This window comes from Pholcus phalangioides, unplaced genomic scaffold, assembly GCF_987345545.1.
Source record: "Pholcus phalangioides strain wild (caught in Gottingen) unplaced genomic scaffold, Ppha-v1.0 ptg000015l_1, whole genome shotgun sequence".
Taxonomy (NCBI): domain Eukaryota; kingdom Metazoa; phylum Arthropoda; class Arachnida; order Araneae; family Pholcidae; genus Pholcus; species Pholcus phalangioides.
This window is the reverse complement of record NW_028301608.1, coordinates 25895155-25918240: the sequence shown is the minus strand read 5'-3', so window position 1 is coordinate 25918240 and position 23086 is coordinate 25895155.

Below are 23086 nucleotides of genomic sequence, written 5' to 3'. Positions count from 1 at the left end.
TAGAATTTCTCTTTCATGGAGATCTTATTCTTTGCAGCATCGGAGCCCTTTTTCATAAAAAAATTCTATGGCGGAGCCCCGTATATATAGGTGCATTTCTTAATTATTCATCAAAGTTACTGATTTATTTTTGCTATTTAAAAATACTTACAATTAATTTTTTTTAATTTTACTGTTTTTTTTTATTTTCCTCAAGCGGCCGCGGAGCCCCTACAGAGTGCACAAGGAGCCCCAAGGGCTCCGCGGAGCACCGGTTGAGAACCGCTGCTCTACATAAATGTCATACATCTTCCGAATCGAAAGATCAGGGTGAAGGTACTTTCTGTTAGGATTATCCTTACTTAAAGAGTGACTTTGATAGGCTGGAAATGCCTTTATGTAGTCAATAATGTCTGTAATGTCAATTTGGTTTCCAGGAGTATGTCTGCGTCTAGAGTCTGAAGTGGCTGATGTGATGTAATCCTTATTCAAACATCTATAAACACGTCCCCAGATAAGTTGCAGTATTAGGTACCTATCGTTGACAATATTATCATCCGATGATTCATATGATGAATCAGGAACATATTCTTCTCCAGAAGACTAAAAATCACAACTCATTTTGACTTTAAAATGATTAATACAATGAAAATTAGCAACGAAGTAATCAAAATTCTGATCAAGAACGGACTTTGTATTACTTCACCAGCTGTGAAAACAAACGCCACCCCTGAGAAAGTAGGTGAACTACGAACTTAGCTCATTATGGCAATGAACAGAACAGACGCTGCTGCACTTCCTGAGCTAACTATCACATTTTTGGTAAAAAATGTACTTTGTCTGTTATGGTTGTGAACCCCTTCATACATGTCACTATTGTAAAAGGGGGGTAAATAGGAACGCTGTTTTCAACTTCGAATGTAAAAGAACAATATTAAATATTTTCTGAAATAAACGAATTCTAGCTAATGATTCGTATCCTGCCTCTTTTAATAGATACCAAGAAAACAGAAAATTCTAAAGTTAACTGTATATTAAAAAATAATAATAAAAATCAAAACATGGTGTTTCTATTCGTTAACGTGTAGGATGAATTTGAACGTGCACTAACTGCGAGGGATGTAAAGGAACACACGCAGTGATCATGAAAGAAATGTGTATTGTTACAAAAAAAAAATGTTTTTCTCGTGTTGATAACACAAGATCTCTGTCATATCTTGTAGGAAGTAAGCTTTGACCTTGAAGACCGGACACACCCTGCTTCCGATCTCGGAGAGATATCAAACGTTCCTGAAGGATGGGTGTATCCGGAAAGTTTTATTACGAACAACGAAACATAGTCGCCTCCGAAGACAACAAAAAATAAATTGCGTAAGAAAATAAAAAAAAGATCGTCAATCTGAAACCATATAACATAGGAGTAGCCTGTCATCCGAAGAATTTCATTCCTGTGATAAAATTGGCTTTTTTCGGAACGTCCTTAAGTTGTTTTAGGAGATAGTTTTCTTGCAACTGGATTATACTTCAATCATTGCTCTGATAGGAACACAAAAACATCGCTCGTGTTTCATCCCACAGATTACAAATCTATGCGTCACATCTAGTAATTTTTTTCATAATCACTATGAAAAAGAAATGGATGGTAATGTTATTATGAAATATCACTATATAAGCCTCTATAGGGAACTAAAAAAATAGTAAATCTTACATATCTGTTGACAGTAATTTCTTGCTTACAGGAGAAATTTGGCTGGTAAAATATCGGAAGTTTTTAATAGTGTTTTACACTCTTGTAAATATGAAAGCAGTGATGTGTGTGATAAAAATACAAAACTTTATTTCCCAATGTATTATCAGGTTCGCTAACCGAAAAAACAAATGGGTACTGCAAATTTTTTTTATGAATATAATAGGGGAATATGTATGTGTTAGGGGCTATTTAAGCATTACGTAAGCACATTTTTAGGCATTTTTGACGCCCCCCCCCTTGTCAGCAAAAGTCAGCAAGACACTGACCCCGCCCCCCCTGTCAGCAGCTCAGAATATTTCATATCTTCAACCCCCCCCCCCCCTCGATGCTGACGTCATACTTGAATGACCCCTTATTACAAAATGTCGTCCCTATTCACCACGTTATACGGTACTCTGTTCGTAAAAAGCCCGTCATATTTACCAAGACTTGCCATCAAGTCTATATTTATGGTCTCTTGCAGCTCACACGGTCAATGTTTTACATCTCTTCTTTCGAAAGTCATATTTTGTCTGACTTGTATGAGCTTGTCTCAGGCCGTATTTATGATCTCCTATACCCTTACCCAATGCGGTCAAATATTCCGCTACTCTTTATGTAAAAATCGTTTAAATCTACGAGGGATCGTCACTTGACCTTTATTTATGGTCTCTTCGGCCTCCCGCGCAATCATTCTTTTTACTCTTTTTTGTAAATATCGTGCAGCATGTCACTGATAATTGATGATCGCAGCATCATTTCGATGACAATAATAACGCCTAATCAGGAAAAAACCCCACAAAAGCTAAACACAAAAATACAGAAGCACAAAAGGCGCACACAAACACAGGGCATGACTGCAAGCGCACCAACTCTGTTGTTCCCTTCATTTTCGAATCAAACACCTCCACTCGCTCCTACAACGTCATTTTATCAAAAACGTTACAAAACGTTACGGCCGTATTTACCAGGGCTTGTCATCAGATCAGTTTTACAGTCTCTTACGCCCAACGCAGTCATATATTTTAAATATTACCTCATCAACGCCTGTCCAAATCGACATTCATAAAAAAACACGGAAAAGTTCATCCTACTGAAATTTTGCTGTCTTTTGCCAATTAACTCCTCAACGGTCGGTGACGAGACATCTCGGCCCTGTGTTAATGAAGAAATACATTTATACACGGTTTCTTCCTTTCCTCAGGACTCCTCATTGGTAATCATGTGATAGAAAAAAAATGTTTTTTTTCCTTTACCAAAGCATTACCTTTTTCTCTTTTCTTCCTCGCTACGTTATGACGAGTAAAAAAATGTAGTATAACTTACATAGGGAAAGGGTAGCTGGGAGATAGAGAAAGAACGGACAAAACTGCTATATATATCCTCTCATCTTTCTCTCCTTTCTTTTTTCATGTATTGACAATCATACCCGTTTTGCGGTTTATTTCCGATAGTTCAATTGCATGTTGTACAAATATGTTGCCAAAAGCTTGTACGTAAAAGACTTAACCCTTTAAGCGGCAATGACGAAATATCTCGGCTCCATAAGAGCCTCTTATTTCAGCAACGACATGCCCAGATGTTTTGTAGAGTTTATTTCTCAATTTAAAACATTTCCCTATACTCCTTAGTTTGCACCTTATGAAAATCAGAATAAATCTTACTTCATTAAAAAAAGATGCGCGAGATTGTCATTTCTATTTGTCGCTTGAAAGATTAACATAGTGCACCTGAACAGCATCAGGTTTGTCATCTAGGAAACGCTTATGGTATTATAAACGTCGGAGAATGATGGAAATTTCCTAAAAACATATAATGACCCCCAAATAAATGATATTAAGCATAAATCAAAGGCATTTTCAAAGAAAACTTCGCCCATAAAGCGACCCGCATTCATTATCAAGAGGGTCATTTCAAAACTGGATCTCCATCATACTTGGAAGTGATTATCACTAGAGCTGATAACGGGAGGCTCAATAGAATTCCTCTGAAGACACACAACCTCCTTCTCCTCATTCAGCAGTTTTGGCTTTTCAAGGAGAAACGCGGTCAATAAATCAGTTGAAAGAGCTTTAAGGAGCAGCAGGTCGATCATTGAAGTGGGCTGCTATTAGGTATTATGGGAAAGTCTTGTGAGGAGATAATTCTTGAGGGGACTTGAATGTGTTCTTTCGATTAGGATTGGCTGCTACTAGTACTGCGTCTGTACTACTTTCACCGAAGTACTCCCTGTTTCCTTCTCTTTTCATGTTGCTCTCATTTTTAATAGAAGGGTTGTCTGTCCTTTGTTAATACAATGAATCGATTTCTAAGAAACACTCGTAAGTACTTTACCTTAAAAAAATAAATAAAATAAAACGTCATTATCAGAGGACATAATCAAAGAGAATTTTTCCTTCTTCTTTCGCAAGGAATTAATTGACAGAATTTTTTATTTTAGTTTATGGTCTTGGATTCACAACCGAATTAACTCCAGTAGCTGGTAATATCGGTTGCTAATTACACTCAAAGTACATTTATCATCTTCTGAAAGACATTATCTACTTAGAATTTTGTACAGAATGCTTTCTACGTAAAACCTAAATTATACATACATTTTATTGTTTTGCGCTTTCATTACTCACTTGTTAGACTATGGTTTTTGATTGAGTAAATTCTTTGCCTAATGTTTCACGTACAACTATGGCGCATAACTTCGGGGGTGCAAATACGTGTATGTTTCTTGTAGAAGCTAGAATGACGTCGTACTGTCTTAAATTGTTTATTATTATTTTAATTTTACAAATACAAAAATATGAGGAAAGGAAGAAAGAAAATTACCAAAAAATGGGTAAAAAAACTGACTCATCCTAGTAAATGCTAATAAAATTAGTACAGACAATAAAATAATAAATGATAAAAAATATATAAATATATAACACTGCATACATTAAAGAATTATGGCAACAGAAGTGCAAGTTAGGAACTTTTTTTTTTTTCTTACAAATTCACACATTACATCAAATAAATGTTAAACATTTGGTGTCATGAAAAAAAAAACAAGATGAAGCATTTGAATAAATTAAACTAACACGGTGTATATGAATTACATGAAAAACAGAGAAGCTGCTCAAGTCGCATGAGTATGAATATTAGAATTGCCCATTAGAAAATGGTCCCAAGACAGAACCCTGGAGGTTTTTTTTTTGTGCCTACCACTATTTACAATGCGGTGCCAAAGCTATTATGAATTGTGTTCTACGGGTGAAATGGGAAACAGTTATAGATTGAAAGTATTATCTCTGATCCCGTAATTTGACTACTTATTCGGTATAATGATTTATAGTATCGAAAAAAAAAAATATTGCAATGGATTTTTTCAGATTTGCCAATATTTTAAGTGACAAATTTATTGAATGTTAATGGAGCAGTTCATAAATTAGGAATTAATCAAAATCAAAACTGATTGGTAGAAAATGAATTTAAGTATGGAAATAATGAAAAACTTTGTTTTTGATAATTGTTTCAAATCCTTTTGAGATAAAAGGAAAAACCGAAACTCTGGTCTGAAGTTATTAAAATCACTGGAATTTCCGGACTTATAAATGGGTTGTATATTATAAATTATAATATAAAACCGTCTGATTTTTAGCGACCACTAAAATTTCCCATTAATTGCAGTTATTTATCAAATCTGAAAGAGTATTCAAAATATTATATGGAAAACTTTTCAAGACTTTGGTGTTAATAGTTTCTGAGAAGGATACTGAAGTAAGTAATTTTTTAATAATTGTTACAATTTCATCTCCAATAGTTGGGAAAAAGTATACTGCGCGACAGTTTCTTTTCACAAGCATTGCTTGAAATCATAATTAATGTTGATATTAAGTGAGGAAATATGAACGAAATGAAAATTAACACAAAAATCAAACATACAGCAGATGCTGCACCAAACAACGTTCCCAGACTTTCTGAGTTCAAAACACGATTAGGAAACCCCTAGGTGAAATATTTTCTGACCCAGTGGTACTACTCTCACTAGTGGAAGAGGGAGATGGTGACAAGATGGCACAACGACATTGGTTACCACAAAAACCTCTTCCTCCAATGATTATCACACCAATCTCTCAGTCAAGGGCGTAGTAGAGTAAACCATCCGGAATCGGCTATTAACTGTGTTTAGCCGAAAACGATCGAAATAACCACGTTGCGTCAGAAGATTATTGAATTATATTCAATAAAATATATGAACTATTAATTAAAATACACAGTTTGATGCAATTTCTTGATGGGAAATTTTGAATATTACAAAAAATAAATCGTAATCAAAAAAATTTTTTTAATATAATCATAAAATTCCGGAAATTGCTTTTCTTTAAAACCATAAAAGATAATTATTCAAATCTATATATTTACGTATTGTTTCAAAAAAAAAAATTACTAGATATTTCGAATAATTGATAATTGCAGTTTCAGCTTCTTTTCCAATTATGGTTCAAACACAAGAAAAGCCAATTCATTAAAAATAAACTGAGCATTAATTTTAATCAATTTTAAACAAGATATAAAGGGGGGGGGGTGTGCATGAATTATTGCACAACTCATTAAATTCCCAGATACGAAAATAAAGTAATAAAAACTCCCACCAATCTCAATCAACCGCGATCGCTTGTTACGTAAATCACTTCATTGGAATTTTTTCGCTATAACGTTCCGAACATTAGATTACATCCTCCGATATCTTCGAATTTGTGAAACACCCACACAGAAATTGATGATGAGCTCATGAATAAAGAGAAGAAAAAAAAAATAAATTTGGACACTAATATTTTTGAGAATATCCGAAAGTGAGAGTGATGAGAAAAAATAGCAGGAGATGGAGCACGTTCTCTATACCGAATTATAACTAATAGTTTTCACTTTTAACGTTCGCTCTTTAATCATCAGCAGAAGCAAATTAGTGCATTTTTTTAACAGTTTTTTTTTTCGGTTGGCTTAAAATTGGCGATGCGATAAAGATAATTTTTTTTTTACTTCTCTTGGCTTATCAAACATAATAAGACAAAATTGGCACAAAGCTCATTAGAGCGTTTAAAAGGCGTGTCATGATGTTAAAGTGAGTGGCGTCACGGCTGCTTGATACGCTATAGGATAAGAGATGCATATTTTTCATCAGGAAATTTTTCGCTCAGATATTTTTCCATTGAAATCTTTCCATGGAATATTATGGGGAATGGCTACTCTTGTTATTCAATTTGATAACTTTTAACTAATTTTATGAGTATACGTTCTGTATCTTTTAATGGGAACAGAGTGTCTGTTGAGTTAGATCTGATACTGTGTGCATTCTTTTGTTTTCTATCACGTCAGCGTTTTGCGATAAAGGGTACCCTCCATATTTCTCGAAAAACACAAATTTTATACATAGAATAAGAAATAAAAAAAAAAAAACACATGTAAATGATATATTGTTACTGTCCATCAAATTGTGTGCAGGTCGTGGCAGTTTTAAGGAAAAATTTTGCGCTTATAACATTTCCTTAAGTGATCAATCTGTGGACGATCTCACCCAATGCTCCAGCAAGAGTCACCTAGCATATGATATATCCCATCTATCCTGATATCGTTCCTCCATGACCTACAAGTCTTGGCGGAATCGTCCACCTTGTTCATCACTGATCCCACCAAGATTTTCCGGGAACGTATGAAGATGACTATGCAGAAAATGCTCCTTCATACACATGTTGCAACATAGCGTTTTGTAGGAGTCCAAAACAAGAGTTTATGAACAATTCCGGTGTAAATTTTTGCTCGTGTATTTTCAAAAACGCCCTTGACAATGGTCTCGAATGCCACAACCAAGCATCATTTTCCCCCCGTCTGTCACTGTCCCGATGAAATGTTGATCTTTGGTCAGTTCTGGAATCTGTGGACCATCAAAAGCACAATGTTCTTTTTCTTTTTATTGCAAAAGATGTGCAAACTGTTTAACCTTACATGCACCTCTTATATATTTCCCTACGGAATATTTAACAAATTGGTATATGCCCGCATGTGCATATACTTATTGTGAACCTAACGTGAAGTTTTGTTTCTGTGTAATCTTTGTTATGTGTAGTGCTGCCATCTGCCATCCAATTTTTTAACTGTGAGTGGAGTGTAATGATTGAATAATTGTACCGTTGTAGGCCTGTTGCTCTCTGCGGCGAAATATTTTAACGGGGATATATCGGCACGTATTCAAAAGATGGGCTAGGAAATACAGTAATTAATTACTTGAAAAAATCTTCATTTGGCAGCGATTTAACAAACTGCTTCACGAGACCTACTTTCATGTGCAGAGATGTGAATATCATGTTTTTTCTGCAAACGAGGCGACTGTTTCACAATGTCTGGATCACCATGTTTGAGGTCAGATCGTGGAGGCCGATATCTGATGATATTCGATGTTGCAAATGTTAATATTTGTTGATGTTACTCTACGTTACTATGTTACTACTCAATATTCTGTCACATTTGTTTTTATGTCATAGTCTCATGTTTTCAACGTAAAAAATATAATAGTCGCTTTCGTGATTTGTTGCTCGCACGGAATCATAGGTATTCCAAATGACATCTTATCACGTGTTCTCTTTGTCTGCATCCGCAAAATATTCACACGCTTCTTGTACTCTCTCTCTCTCTCTCTCTCTCTATGAGGTGGCCCATGACTTAACCTGATCACAAGAGCGCGGATTATATGCGCTAAAAATGAGGCGAAATATGCTCTAAAAACATGCAAATAAGCACTAACAAAGACCAAAACATGAACTAAAAATAACCTAAAAGTCATAAAGATTCCAAAACAGGTATCATAACAGAGAAAATATCTATATTTTTAAATGCACACTTTCTGTTTTCTTAATGGATATTTATTTACGAAAGCAATTTGCATGCAAATAAGTTTCACGCTTTTCATTCGGGAATTCATAGTCAGTAAGCCAGTAGTTGCTTACAGATAAGAAAAAAAAATTGCTCTGAAGAGATGAAACACCTGTATTATGAAGTACGTGTGTTTAATACATCAGTAACAAAACAGAAATATAGTCAAAAGTGGCGAAAATAATGAGCTTATGAAAATAGCGGCTAAAAGTGACAAATTTTCACCTGAGAGTTAATATTTGACAAAAAAAACAACACACACACACAACACGATGCAAACAAATAAAAATCCAATATTTAGCTTTACCCCATTGTAGCAAAAAGTTGCTGACAATTCAGTGAGTCGTCCATGCTTTGTAGCTACCCACATTGATCAAAACTATTATTTAAAATACCACATTTTCTGTACTTACATAATTAGTTTAACCTCGTAATTATAACATTTCAATTTTAATGGCAATAGTGGTATTCCAGCGCTAATTCGCTTAAATGCGGAATTTCCGGGGAAATAGAGGTAAGTTGGTGACCCTAGAAGAGGTGTGCGCTACAATTTATTATTGTGTTAGACAGTAATTCGTTCGTCTTACATTAACTAAAAAAGATCTGTAAAAAAAAATTTAAGTTAGCCTCTCTCAAACAAGGATGGAAAAAATATAATTTTAAATCAGACCTCTATAGGCTCCAGCTTGAGTAACGGATACCAGCAAAGAGGTTAAAAACATCTTTAATAATTCACTAAATTCAGCTCTAAATGTCATCTTTTATATAAGCAGGATATACAAACACTTCACTACCGATCATTGTTTACGTGCGGGAAAAAAAACAGTGTTATGCGCATATATATAATGAGAAATATTCATTTGAAAAAAATTGTAAAAATGTGATTGAGCTTTCGTAAAACTTCAAAAATATGCACGAATTCCGAGAATTCTTCCACTTTATGCATTTATATGCATTAATACGACAAACAGTCAAAATATGCAAATGCATATGCACGTATACATTTGCATGTAATCCGGGCTCTCCAAGTTCAAATCTGAAATACGCAAAATAGGCTTTCTTTACAAACGCGCTGATGTTCGCTTTTGATTAAGAATCGTGAAACTTCCACAGACGTAACAAAATGAGCCCAGGGTTGTTGATGCACTTTCGACGAGAAACAGAAAAGGCAGACATGGTCTGAAGGAACTTAAATACGTTTGTTTAAATAAAATATTACAATTTACTATAAGCAATTTATGAATAAATAGCTTCGCTTTCAGCCAATAGAACTATAGTCCTATCCTCCATCCTGGTCACAGTAATCCCATTCAGATAAGCTGTTAAAAAAAAAAAAACCGGACATAATAGTATAAAACTAACTGCGGTTTCACAATGAGCGTGTCTATTTTAATCAAAATAGTGAATATTCAATGCACTGCGATACATGTGGGAAAATAGCTTTTATGTAAAAATGAGAGAAATTGTTTCACTTTTTTGTAATCCAATAGCTTGTGTAGAAAAATCTGACAAAGGTTTTATAGCATTTTATTACTACAGTAGAGACTGATATTTTAGTCGAATCTTATTGTCAAATTGTGCTGGCAAATGAATGACAGCCAATAGTTTTCAGACTGTTATATGGCTCTTCGAATGTTTTAAATCTCGTTAGTCCCCCAGTTTGACAGTCAGTGCAGAATTTATGTGCATGAAGTGTAAATCCTGTCTGAGTTGGACACCTACGGTTGCTTCAAAATTTTCCGGAGAGATGTCCATGATATAGAGGCATAATACTGTAGACATTTTATGTCATAGGATCAATTCCGATTCCATTCAAAGCCGTCCAATGCATGAAGGTGTCCAAGATACGGAGGAGTCCAAAGTGGCAAGTTTTACTACATTTTAATATAAATGCAAATACAATGCCACAACAGGCAACATGCTTAACGAGGTGGCTGAGAAAAAGATGCCCATAAGAAATACTGTGTCATCATCAAAAGTTATTATCTTGTCATTTATATTTAAGTTGCATAAATCATTTATGAACTATTAAAAAAAATAATAGCCCCCAAGGGAGAACCCGGTTGAACGCTTTTCACTGTTTCTATTGTAGTGTCAAGACTATTGTGAAGCAAGAAGCTTATTTTCATGCCAAGAATCTTCCTTGAATAACTTAAATGAATAAACTGTTCCGGGGGGGGGGGAAATAAAAATTTCCGGGGTGGTTATGCCATGTTTCAGGAAATTTCCTTCCTGTCAAGAATCAGCTCTATCGTGCCCCCCATTTATAAAACAGGAGATCACAATGATTTTAATTAGTTCTGACCAGTTGCAGTTTTCTCTAAAAAGTATTTGAAACTTATATTGGCAACGCAATGGAAATAGTGAAAGACTTTCCCAGGGTTCTGTGTTGGGACTGTTATTTTTTTAAAATATTCATAAATGACTTATGAAACTTAAATGTACATGATGAGATAATGAATTTGCCGATGACACAACATTACTTTACTCAGCTGACGACGATCTTCAACTAGACTAAATAATTTGTATATTTACTACCATTAGTAAAATTTTACGATTGAAAAAACAAACATTTTATTTATCTCATCCCAAAATTCTAAAATGCACTGTTACCAGGAATCACTCACGAAAATGATTTATCATGCTTTAAAAAACATATCAAACTCGCACAAAACCCAAATTGACCTCACTTGATGGTATAGAAAACTTGTTTTAATATTTCTCTCTTTTGCTGATGTAATTTTTTTTATAACTTAATAGTTGGATTTATTTACATTCTGCATCCTTGGTTTTTTTTCCTAACATACCAAGTATTAAAAATATTATTTGATTCAATATGTGAATTTGCCACCCAAATGCATTCCTCTGTTGCCATAAATTTTCTACGTATTCCGTGTTATATATTTTAAATCTTTCTTCTCCGGTTCATTATATTTTCTCCAAAATTTTATTAACATTTACTAGAATGGGTTAACCTTTTCCACCATTTTGGTAATTTTTTTTCTCTTTCATGTCATTTTTTTGTATTTTTATTGTATGACAATAGTAATAATAAAGTATTTGAATTGTGAAATTAAATGTTTGCATAGAGACGTAATTCAAGATTTGCATTTTTTCTACAGTACCAATTTTAAAAAAAATTCTTCCGCACAAACATGTCGAAAACATTCTTCTTTAGAATTTGAAATGAATCGGTATCTGCCGGAACGGGGTTTCGTGCGAGATATGTGTGGCGTTGATGTATTATAATGTCAGAGTTATGCGTGTTTCGTGTTCTGGTGGTGTTGCCATCTGCATTCCACATTAAAAATGAAAGTAGTAGAAGCATAGATTTTCTTGTTGTGTAAGCATCGTGTTGAAAGTGTGTACTGAAAGACTTTTTTGGTTGCCATACTGAGTTTTCAATATTTTTTTAGAGAGGAATTTTTCAAATATACAAGGCGTTCATGAACTGCTCCGAAAGAAATGGAGAGGGTGGTAGTACCTACCAAGGCGGAAAACATTTAAAATGCAACCTATGAACGCAAAACACGCAGTGTCAGAAAAACGAAACTTAAGGCCGCTATACACTACTTTGACCCGACGCGTCGGGTCGCGACGTCCACGTTGGAGTAGTGTGTAGCGGCTTTCAAAAACACGTCCAACAAGCATAAGTTCTCACTTCTGACGTCATTTCTGCTCAGCCTGTTCCGATCACCATTCAGAGGAACATCGTTTTTCTGATGATGGAGAGCCTTTAACACAGCTGCCGACACATTCTAAATGCCAGATATCCTGGACGGTGGATTGGACGTGGTAAACCTGTTACATAGCCTCCACACTAAATTCACTGGTCTTCTTGTGGGAGGCATATGAATGCTTCGGTCTACGAGACACCTGTAGACTCTGCAGATGGTCTCGTCCATAAATCTTTGTTATAGCGGACGAAATCGATACATCAGAAGTCCCGAAAGGGTGCCTAAGTTTTTCATTTGCCGATGTTAACTGTGCAACGGCACCCTCGGACATCACTTTGAGCATCTCCCTTGGAGTTTCGCTCTGATCTTCACTGGATTGTGCAATTTGCGCCTTTTTTTTCACTGTTGAAACTTCAACGTAGAGAATTCACTTTACAATTGATATCATTGTTCCATCGTAAATATTTTGCGTCTTAATATGGGTGCTATCACCCCTCCATTTTTTCTAAACAGTTTACTAACACCTCGCAGTTCTAAATTATTTTTTTCTAGAAAATTATCCATAAATATAGACCATGCAGATTTTTGAATGTCATAGGGAGGCACATGATGATTTTGAAAACTGAGGTGAGCTACCATATCAAAAACTTTTGAAAACTCTGCTTCAGACCATAATCTTTTATAAATAGTTTTATAAATACTATTTGGCTACAACTCAAAAGTGCATTGGATTTATTTTAATTTCAGTAAATATAAAAAAAAGGAAAACATTGATTTTTTTGGAATTCTGTAGATGAGATAATAAGAGAAAAGCTAGGGCCAAGCTCTAGACAACAAAATGTTATTCAACCATTTCTCCTTGGATCTTGAAGACATTCTCTTTGTTTATCATTTAATCATGAAACGTGACACACTTCTCAATGCTTTAGTGAGTTTTATTGAGTTATTTTGCTTCATCAGAGACTTTGGAAAGAAAAGAAAAGGGAGAAAAACTTTTTTCCCCCCAAGAGTTTCATGTTTCTAAAGAAAAGAAATTGATTCTTATCGGGTATCTTTTTTTACTTTCTTAAAATTCTTCTCCCATTGTTTTTCCCCTCGGAAAAAATCCAGTCAATTTCCGAGCAGATTGTCTTTTCCTGAACCCGAACAACATCGGTGGTGTCTGAACTTATTCTTTCAGGATCATCACGTTAAAGATCATATCGCAGAGTACACATGATGGACTTGCAAATATTTTGGCACGACTCGTCTATTTAAGGTTGTGATCAAGCTATTCAACTGCAGCAACCTGTTCTGAAGGCTGAAGTTGGTTTTCTGCGGTTCCCAAAGTCATGGTACAAATGTGAGCCGATCTCCCTGTTAAAAAGTCTCGCCGCAGAGAGCAACGGGCTTACAACGGTATACTATTCAGTCATATCACTTCGTGCATAGTTATAAAAATTAATGACAGATGGCAGCAATATACATAACAGACATTACACAGAAACAAACTTCACGGAAGGTTCACTACACGTGCACACACACATTCCAACATGTACCAATTCGTTAGAAATTTCGCAGAGGAATATGGACGAGGTACATGTCTGGATTAGTAGTAGTAGTAGCAACTTGTTCTAGACATAACAATTACAATCGGAACTAATATCACAACCGTTATTACGGAATATTAAATTAGAATTAAAATAAAGGTAAATCTGGGAAGAGAAATTTATGAACTTGGTTTTTGATGTATTTATTTGATTCATGTGTAGGATTATGATTATGTGCAAGTAACCATTTTCGACTTCACCAATTAAGTCAGTATTGATTAGGTATTGATTGGCAATCGTCAGCTGAGTAAAGTAATACTGTGTCATCATCAAAAGTTATTATCTTGTCATTTATATTTAAGTTGCATAAATCATTTATGTACTATTAAAAAAAATAATATAGTCCCAAGAGAGAACCCGGTTGAACGCTTTTCACTCTGTCCATTGTGTTGCCAAGACTATTGTGAATTTTGACCTTTGCGTTCTATGGGTTAACTAAGACGATATTGGTTTAAAGTGTTGCACTTAATTCCGTAATTTGACACAATTTATTTAGTATTATATAACAATTCACACTAGTGAAGCTTTCCTTCTGCGGAGAAAAATTGTATTTTTTTTTACATTTATCAATATTATTTGAGGCAAATTTAGTAAATGTTAATAGAGCATTTTCTGCATATTTATTAGGAAGGAATAGAAACTGTTTATTAAAAAGTAAATTGAAATGTGACGAGAAGGAAAAAATTAAATTTTTGATAATTGTTTTTACTTTCGAGATAGAAGGCAATTTGAAACTGGTCTGAAGTTATTAAAATCATTTTGATCTTCGGATTTATGAACAACATAGCTGATTTTACAGACCTCGGAAATTCATCTTTAACCATTTATCAAATCTGAGAAAGTCTTAATATTATATGGAGAAAACTTTTCATGATTTTGATGTAACTGTTTCTGAGAATGATACAGAGTGTGTAATATTTTAGTAATTGTCAAGATTTCATCAGCATCAGTTGGAGAAAGTTATATTGAGTTGAAACTCAGTTTCAAGTATTATTTAGAATCATCATTGATGCTGATATTGTGTGGGGGAACTATTAACCCTACAGTGCATACTGTGCCAATTGGCAACATCTACTTTAAATATGTTTCTTTTGCCGTTGCAAATTGACAACTTCATGTTTGAGACATCCATTATTCCCATTTTTCATTTTCATTCGAAAGCCATCGATAGATAGTAGTAAAATTCCTCAATTAAAAAAAAAGAAACGTAAATCTTCTATAATCGGACAAAACAGAAAATCGTGTACTTTAGGGTCGAAATGATTTATTTGCATTTTTTTTTTACGTTGAAGTTTGCAACCCAATTTTTTTTCTGTCTATAGTTTGAATCACAAAGAAGGTAATTATGTATTTGAAAAGTAATAATAGTTCAATAGATTTATTTTATATGCGATTTTACGTCGTCTGTACGTCCTCTTTGAGACCTAGTATAAGGAATACAATTCACAATAGATTTTTTTAAATATTATTTCCGGCTTTCTATAGGCTTCATTAATTATGGAGAAAATTATCAGCTCAAAATAAAAAAAATCATAAATTTTAGGGTTAAGAAAATAGAAATTATAGTTTTAGGCTTTTGCATCAGAAATTGGGAAGGAAGAAAGTACTATTGTTTCAAATTTAAGTGAAAATTCTTCAAAATTATTAGGAAGGGCCAGTTATTTCCGTTTTAATAATTTTTTTTAGTCAGTTTTTTGAATGCAATATTGCGATTTTTGAAATGAATATTAAGTATGGGACAATAAAGTATTTTAAACCGGTGATTAGCTTTTTTGACTTTGATTGTTGGAAAAGGGGTACAAAACCACAGCTCTCGAATTAAATTTAATTAATTTTCGTAATAAAAAGTTCAATATAATAATAATCAAGTATGATCTAAATCATTTGGTAGGTAGTTTTAGTTCTAATTAAAAGGTATAAGAATACTGTTTTCGAAACAATTAGTTAATACGCATAACAAAATACCTAATCCGGTACTTTAAAATACCGTCAGTAGAAAAGGGTTGAAATTAAAAGCTTAAAATGCCTTTTCAAGAGTAGGATTTCTTTTATATATATAATCAGGCTAACAAACCCTCCTAATGAACAAGCGCTGAACAATGTCCCAAGTACGTACCTAAAAAGAAAATACAGAGAGAGAGAGAGAGAGAGAGAGAGAGAGAGATAAGACGGGACTTCTCTCAAGTGAGACGTTGGAGGATAGTTATCGCAATGAAAGAAAGGCATCGGAGGTAACAACAACCTGCACTTGTCAGGTGACAGCTTCCTTACGCAACAAAAATAACGCAGGTGGGGGGGGGGGGGGAGGAGCGACACGATTTCTTGACATGAAAAGTTTTGTAGCAACGAAAAATAATATTAGAATATAAAAATTCCCAGAAAGTTCAGGGAAAAAGTTCTGTTTGAAGCCAGATTGAAAGAGGACGAATATTTTCCTACATGTGCGAAAGCGTATTTTTTGGAAATCGTAAAACCGGAGAGAAATTTCTACTACAAAAATATTCAAAATGTTTTTTTCCCCTTCCCTGCAATAAATTTCCAGAGAAAAATCCTCTTTCAAAAACAAAATTTTTCCTTTGAACCTCTCGTTTTCATATCCAAGGAACTTTGTCGTCAAAACAACCGATGCTCATAAAAGATTTTGCAATTCATCCGGAAAATATACCGGAAAAATACATGTATTATTTCAGGGGGAAAAAAAAGGTGTTGCTGAAGCGGAAAGAAATTTCATGAATGTCATTATGAGTAAAATATGAGTAAAAAAATATATATAATGAAACTAGAAAACAAGTCCCCTCTTTTCTCTTCACTGTTAATGCGTACATTGATCTTCTGCTTTCCTAGCTTATAAGCTTGAAAATATGATCTCCGTAAAATCCGTGATTTCGGCTTAATGTGCTTTCAGTGATGTATATGATTGTTCTCAGTATCTTCCGGTTGGCCGATATTTTTGCTCGAAACACGCTTATCAGCACTTCACAGACAAACTTACTGAAAAAAGCCTTTTCCGATAAATGATGGTGAGTTCATAAAGAATATCGAGAATTATGGAATTCTGCTTGTAAAATGCAGTAGAAATAACAAACGATTTAAAATGAATCAATCATATCCCGTTTTAGGAGAAGAAAATACCAATAAAAATCATAATTTGGCTCTTTTCAAAAGGCAGAAAAATCCGCTATGTGGATTTTGACAGCATCTGTATCACATCTCTGCGATCTTGATGTCATCGTGCTGGACTAGCGTCACGAGGACCCAGGTTAGAACCCCAATGGCGGTATATTGGTGGTCGAATTAACTCAGTTTTTCAGTTTTTTTTACACTTCGCCGTGGTGGTAAGATGCTCGTCTACTAGCATGAAGGTTGCTGTCAGGTCGCAGGTTCGAACCCGGAAGAGATGCATGATATTTTCCCCTAACGAGCTGGTAGTGACCACCGATAGATGTCACTTTCATTTCGAACCCCTCTCGTTAATGATAGTAAATTGCGTATAGCGATATAGCCAGCTGTGGTGAAGTAGCAGTTTTTGTACTGAAGGTTCAAAGTTTTGGAGAATGCACAATTTCTTTTACCTCTTCCTGAACCAGGAGTTTTCTCAACCTTTCAGATATTGCCAAAAAAATTCCATGAAGCCCAAGGACCAACAAGTCATAGTATGACAAGAGCCTCGCTACAGTGTTGAACGTTGGATGTGTGTTTTGATTGGCAACTAATTGCTAAACGCTAAGTACCCTGATGTTATTACATGGCAAAAAATATATATATTTTCAATACGTGTAAAATATGGGACGTTGCACTTCAGTTAACAAATACGTTATGTTTATGATTTACATAGATTTAAATAATTTAAAAATGTCATTTATTGCTTGCCAACTTACTTTTTTTAAACATTTTTTAAGAATGCATAGCATTATGTCTCTACACACATGGCATTTTCCTCCAAAATCGTATAAGTGCCAAAAAACATTCTTGCTTGGCTTGTCAAGAAATAGGAGACATAAATTTCATAAAATCATAAATTTCATAAATTTCATAAAATCACTGCTTTTGCTGATGATTTAGCTCTTTGTTACTCTGAAAGCTCTTCAATCAACTTGAGGAATAACATGCAAAATGATCTTAACTCAATAAATATCTGGTTTATAAATAATAATTTAAAATTAAATACAGATAAAACTAAATATATGTTATTTGGTTCTGGTACTTTCGATGATTTTGGGGTCCTAAAATATCATAGTGTGACAGATGATGGCTGTATCTCGGATTGTATGTGCACAGTTGTAAATAGAGTAGACACCTTTAAGTATTTCGGGATTTTTTTAGATTCAAAACTATCCTGGAAAACACATATTAATTATTTGAGTGTAGAATTAAATCGGAACATTAGGAAATTTTATTTTATCAGGAATAAATGTTCCCAATCCATTTTAAAACTTCTTTATTTTGCGTTAGTAGAATCTAGATTGAGTTACGGCATTACATGTTGGGGTGGGACATACTTCAGCAATCTTTCTTCACTTTTTGTCACACAGAAGTCCTTCATCCGTATCATTCTGAGTAAAAACACACATACTCACGCATACATTTCCACTTTTCAATCAATTAAAGCTACTCCCTCTGCAACATCTGTACGTTTATAAACGTTTAAAAATGTTTTATAAAAAAGTGGCCATGTCAATCTGAAATTACATAAGTCTGGAATGCAATTAAGACGTCATACTATACAGGTACCATGGCCAAATAAAACTCGTTTCCAAAAATTTTTCCTTTATTTAGCTCCCAAAATATTTAATTTACTTCCTCAGTTAATAAAAGAACAATCTTCATTTACATATTTTTTTGTCAATTTAAAATCTTGGTTGTTAACTCAAGAAGATTTAAATTATCTGTTTGATATTGTAATGTAATCTTCTTTTATCTTGCATACGCTACTAAATGCCAAATTTTTTTGTTTATCAATTCCATTCCTGTTGCCACTTATTTCTTGGTGTTATATATATGTGTGTTTTTTCTTTTCTTCTCTCGTTATTATTTATGCCGACAGATATGTATCGGATATTGTTTTGTGGGCTCACAAGCTTGCTTAGCCTCTAAATGTTTTGTAACTGTGTTTAAAAATCTTAAATAAAGGAAATTTGAAATTTGAAGCCATTCTGCTGGTAATTATAGAAACTTCATGAAAATCTCACTAGTAAAAATCGAATGTTTAGAATTTGCTTAAAAACATCAATGTCAAAACGAGCTCGAAATATAAATGCTTTAAAACAAATATAAAATGCGTTTACTTGAAAAACATAAGAAAACCATGTTGTTTTTTTCTGAGAGCATCACTGCCAAATAAAGGGTGAAAAGAAGTCATTTTCTCAAAAGTTTTACGAGAATTCACAAAAGAAGAAACAAACACTAACATGCTCGATAAGGTTGACCATTTATCTTCGGTTTAATTGAGTTTATTCGAATCAGTTTTCAATCATCTAAGAAAATCTACTTAAATACTTATTTTCCACCAGCAAAACGTGTCCTGTTCCGTATCTCATAATGATTAGTGATTACTTTAGATTTCTCTCTGAATAAAAACAGCCTTTGTTTTGAAGTTTTAAGAAAATAATAGAATAAACTAAAAGAAGAACTAAACTACTTTGTTTTTTGTTGACAAAACATACTTTGTAATTTGATTTACTATAAAATAGTATATTTTAGTGAATTTTAATCATGTCAACATTGGTTTTTTCTATGCAATATTTGAAAGATCGGTAAAAAACTATTTGAATATTAATCAAACCTTCCTCCCGCTTTCAAAATGGACGAAGATGAAAGATTACGTTAAAAATATGGAAAATAATGGACAAATAATTGCTTTGAAACTTCTTTTTTTCCCATTATACTAAGAAATTTCACAAGGTCATTTTTAAATTTTTTTCTGAAATTGTTTGCCCAAAATTTATCGACAAAAACATTTTTTTAATAATTTTTTTTGTCTGATTGCAGCTGCTTTTGTCAATATTCAAGAAAAATTTATAATTAATCTTTTTAGTTTCCTTGCATGTTAATGAATTATTCCCTTAAACTAAAGCTAAAAAATGGTACATTATTTTTTTTTGTGCTAGATAAATTAGTGAATATGTATTATGTAGTATTAAAGATTTTACTTTAGTTGCTGTTTGTTTTTTTTTTGGTATCATATTCAATTATAATATCGTTATAATTAATATGTTTTTTAAACACATTAACAGATTACGCATTGATATCAATTATCATGTATTAGATAGAAGCCTCGATTATACGATACCAAATACATGCTATTGCAAAGCACTGATAATATTATACACAAATGTTTATATCAGTTTATAATATTATCATTAAATCCAATAGCTTGTATTTGACATCGTATTTGAGCCTTCTATCGAATGCATGATAATTGATATCAATGCGTATTATGTTAATGTGTTTATAAAGTAATTTCATCTCGACGAGCCATTCTTATTACAACGAAGCCAATTATATTTGCAATTATTTTTCAAATAACATAATAAAAGTTACATGTAATTGTTTACTTCTCAGTGATTTGTTGTATGGCGTGTTGAAGATGTTATTAATTAATTATTATTATTATTATAACGAGTCACGGAATGTTAACAGTGTAGCATTTTGTTATTATGATTTCTTTTTTTGCCTTCGTCTGAGGCGACAATGTTTTGTTGTTTATAATAAAACTTTCCGGATACACCCATCCTCCGGGAACGCTTCGCTATCTCTATGAGATGGGAAGCGGGGTGTGTCTGGTCTTCAAAGGTCGAATGTCGACTCAGTTGTTATTGTCATGAATGTCTCATGCAATTGTCGTGCAATGTCTGTCATCAATTCTGCACTTTTATTAAAGTTTATGTGTGTGGCAGAATGATATGGCTCAGTGACGTAATAGGGCATCACAAGACCTTGCACCATTGCATCCTGGAGCTTCAGTGTAGCACTGGAACCTTCTCCACAAGAGACCGAATTGGGAAGAAGCCTGCGTAACAAAGCAGATCAGGCCCGTGCACTTATGACAGATCCGTACAAATCAGGGCTCCACATTGTGAAGAAGAAGGCAATTTATTAAACCAGCGGTTCTCAACCTTTTTTGACTCGTTGAGCCCTTTTCAGTGAAAAATTTCTTTCGCTGAGCCCAGTAGGCCTATTTTTTATTTCTTCATCAAAACCACTGATTTATTTTTATTTATTTTTTAAATATTTATAATTATTATTTTTTCCAATTTACTGTTGTTTCTTATTTTCCTCGAGCGGCCGCGGAGCTCAAGGAGTACCGGTTGAGAGCCGCTACATTAAAACCTGTGCCCAACAAGATATGGAAATCGAGCAAACAGCTTCACCACCTGTTCCTGTGGCATCCCTACCTAAGATGCAAGATCCTGAGTGCAAGCTAGAGAGAAGTGGTCCAAAATCTCCTGCAACCAAGGATGAAGCATCACCCCAGGCTCCAACACCGCAAAAACAGGTAACATGCCCATCATCGCAGACAACCCGAGATAATGGATTCTGCACTGTCACAAGATCGGGTCGCCTGGTGAAGCCTCCGTCCAGGCTGGCTTACTCTCACAAATTATAAGAAACTTATCGTTTTTCCCTGAAGGGAGGAAGATAATGAATTAATGGCATCTTCAACATCATTATTATTATAACGAGTCACAGAATCGCAACAGTGTATCATTCGAATGTCGGCACAGTTGTTATTGTCATGGATGTTCATTAAAGTTTATGTTAGGTTCTCGTTCGTAATCGATGTAGTATCGTAACGCTGAACATGGGGGATGCATTTCGGACGTGATACGGTCTGCCTTACGTATTGTGTGTATTGACATTGGAAGCCGCAATATCTAGTAGGTATTGAAATATTGCCGAAAGACGTACACGGAAATTATACTGTAATCAATCAATTTATTCACCTTCATTAACAAATTATTAAGTTTCTACAGAAAACTGAGAAGTGATCGCGATTGAGAGAAAATATTGACATCACATGCCCGAGATTAGAAAATCCCACCCTTTGTGGTCCAGACGTTTTTTCGTTAGTGTGCAGTTTGTAATATTTTATAACATCTTCCCGGCAATTAGAAAGGCTCTCTGGATGTTCGCCCCTTTACTGTTTTCCTATAGGTTAGTAGTTTTGCTAAGAAGCTGAAGTCATAGGGCCTCTTTATCGTCGTAAGGGGCCGTTGAAACAATGAGGTACCGTTGTTTGCTGATGCGGTCTTATGTCGGTCGACGTAGGTCCGCAAAAGTTTAATTAGTTAATGATTTTTAACACTAGTAATCTGTAATTTTTCTAGCTTGAAAACTACCCGTTTTAATAAAATAATACACTGTTAGAATAACATAATTTGCACTACAATTATGAAAATTAAGTTCTTGAATATCTATGACAAAATAAAATTTAAAAAAAAACTGTCCAAGACTGAAAAAAGTTTATTGTCATTTTGAATAAATATTACTTTTTCTTGTAATTATTCATTCATTTAAATGACAGAAGGATTAGGAGCCGCAACATCTAGCACTGAAATATTGGACAATAAGAATAACAGAAAAAAATAGCATTTTCACGACTTTCAAATGTCAGATTCACTCTATTTTCCACTAATCAATTTAATTAATTAATTTAAAATAAGAAAAAGAGCCAAAATTTTAAAAATGAGAAGAAAGCAAGGGAAAGCAAGCAATTAGGATCAAGGATCTTATTTCGCTAAAATTATTTTTACTTTAAAAATTGAAAATGAAAATCAAATTTTGGAATCACGTTGATTCTGAGGTTGAAGGTGAAATGAAAAATTAAATGAAGCAAAATGTGTTAAATGCATGGTTATACATAAAACTTACGCCATTTTTGTTTTTTATCTTAATGGCATTAAAATAATAATCTGAAAATACACACCGGCGTTTACAAATAACTCGTTATGCTTTCAAAAAAGTTGAGTTCATTAATTTTTTTTTCTCAATAGTTTCTCTTCATTTTTTCTTTGGATTATTTAGGATGGGTTCCTATGGTTCTGAATAATTGATAATTAAAAAAAATGGAAGATACTGCTAATTGATTCCCAACATAATATGTATTACTAACAAATTAATTATGGAAAGTTCTGTTTCACGATTCTTTAAATATTTCCTGGCACGAAGAACGGTTCATTAATTTCCGAATTTACCTTTCTCATAGTTTATTT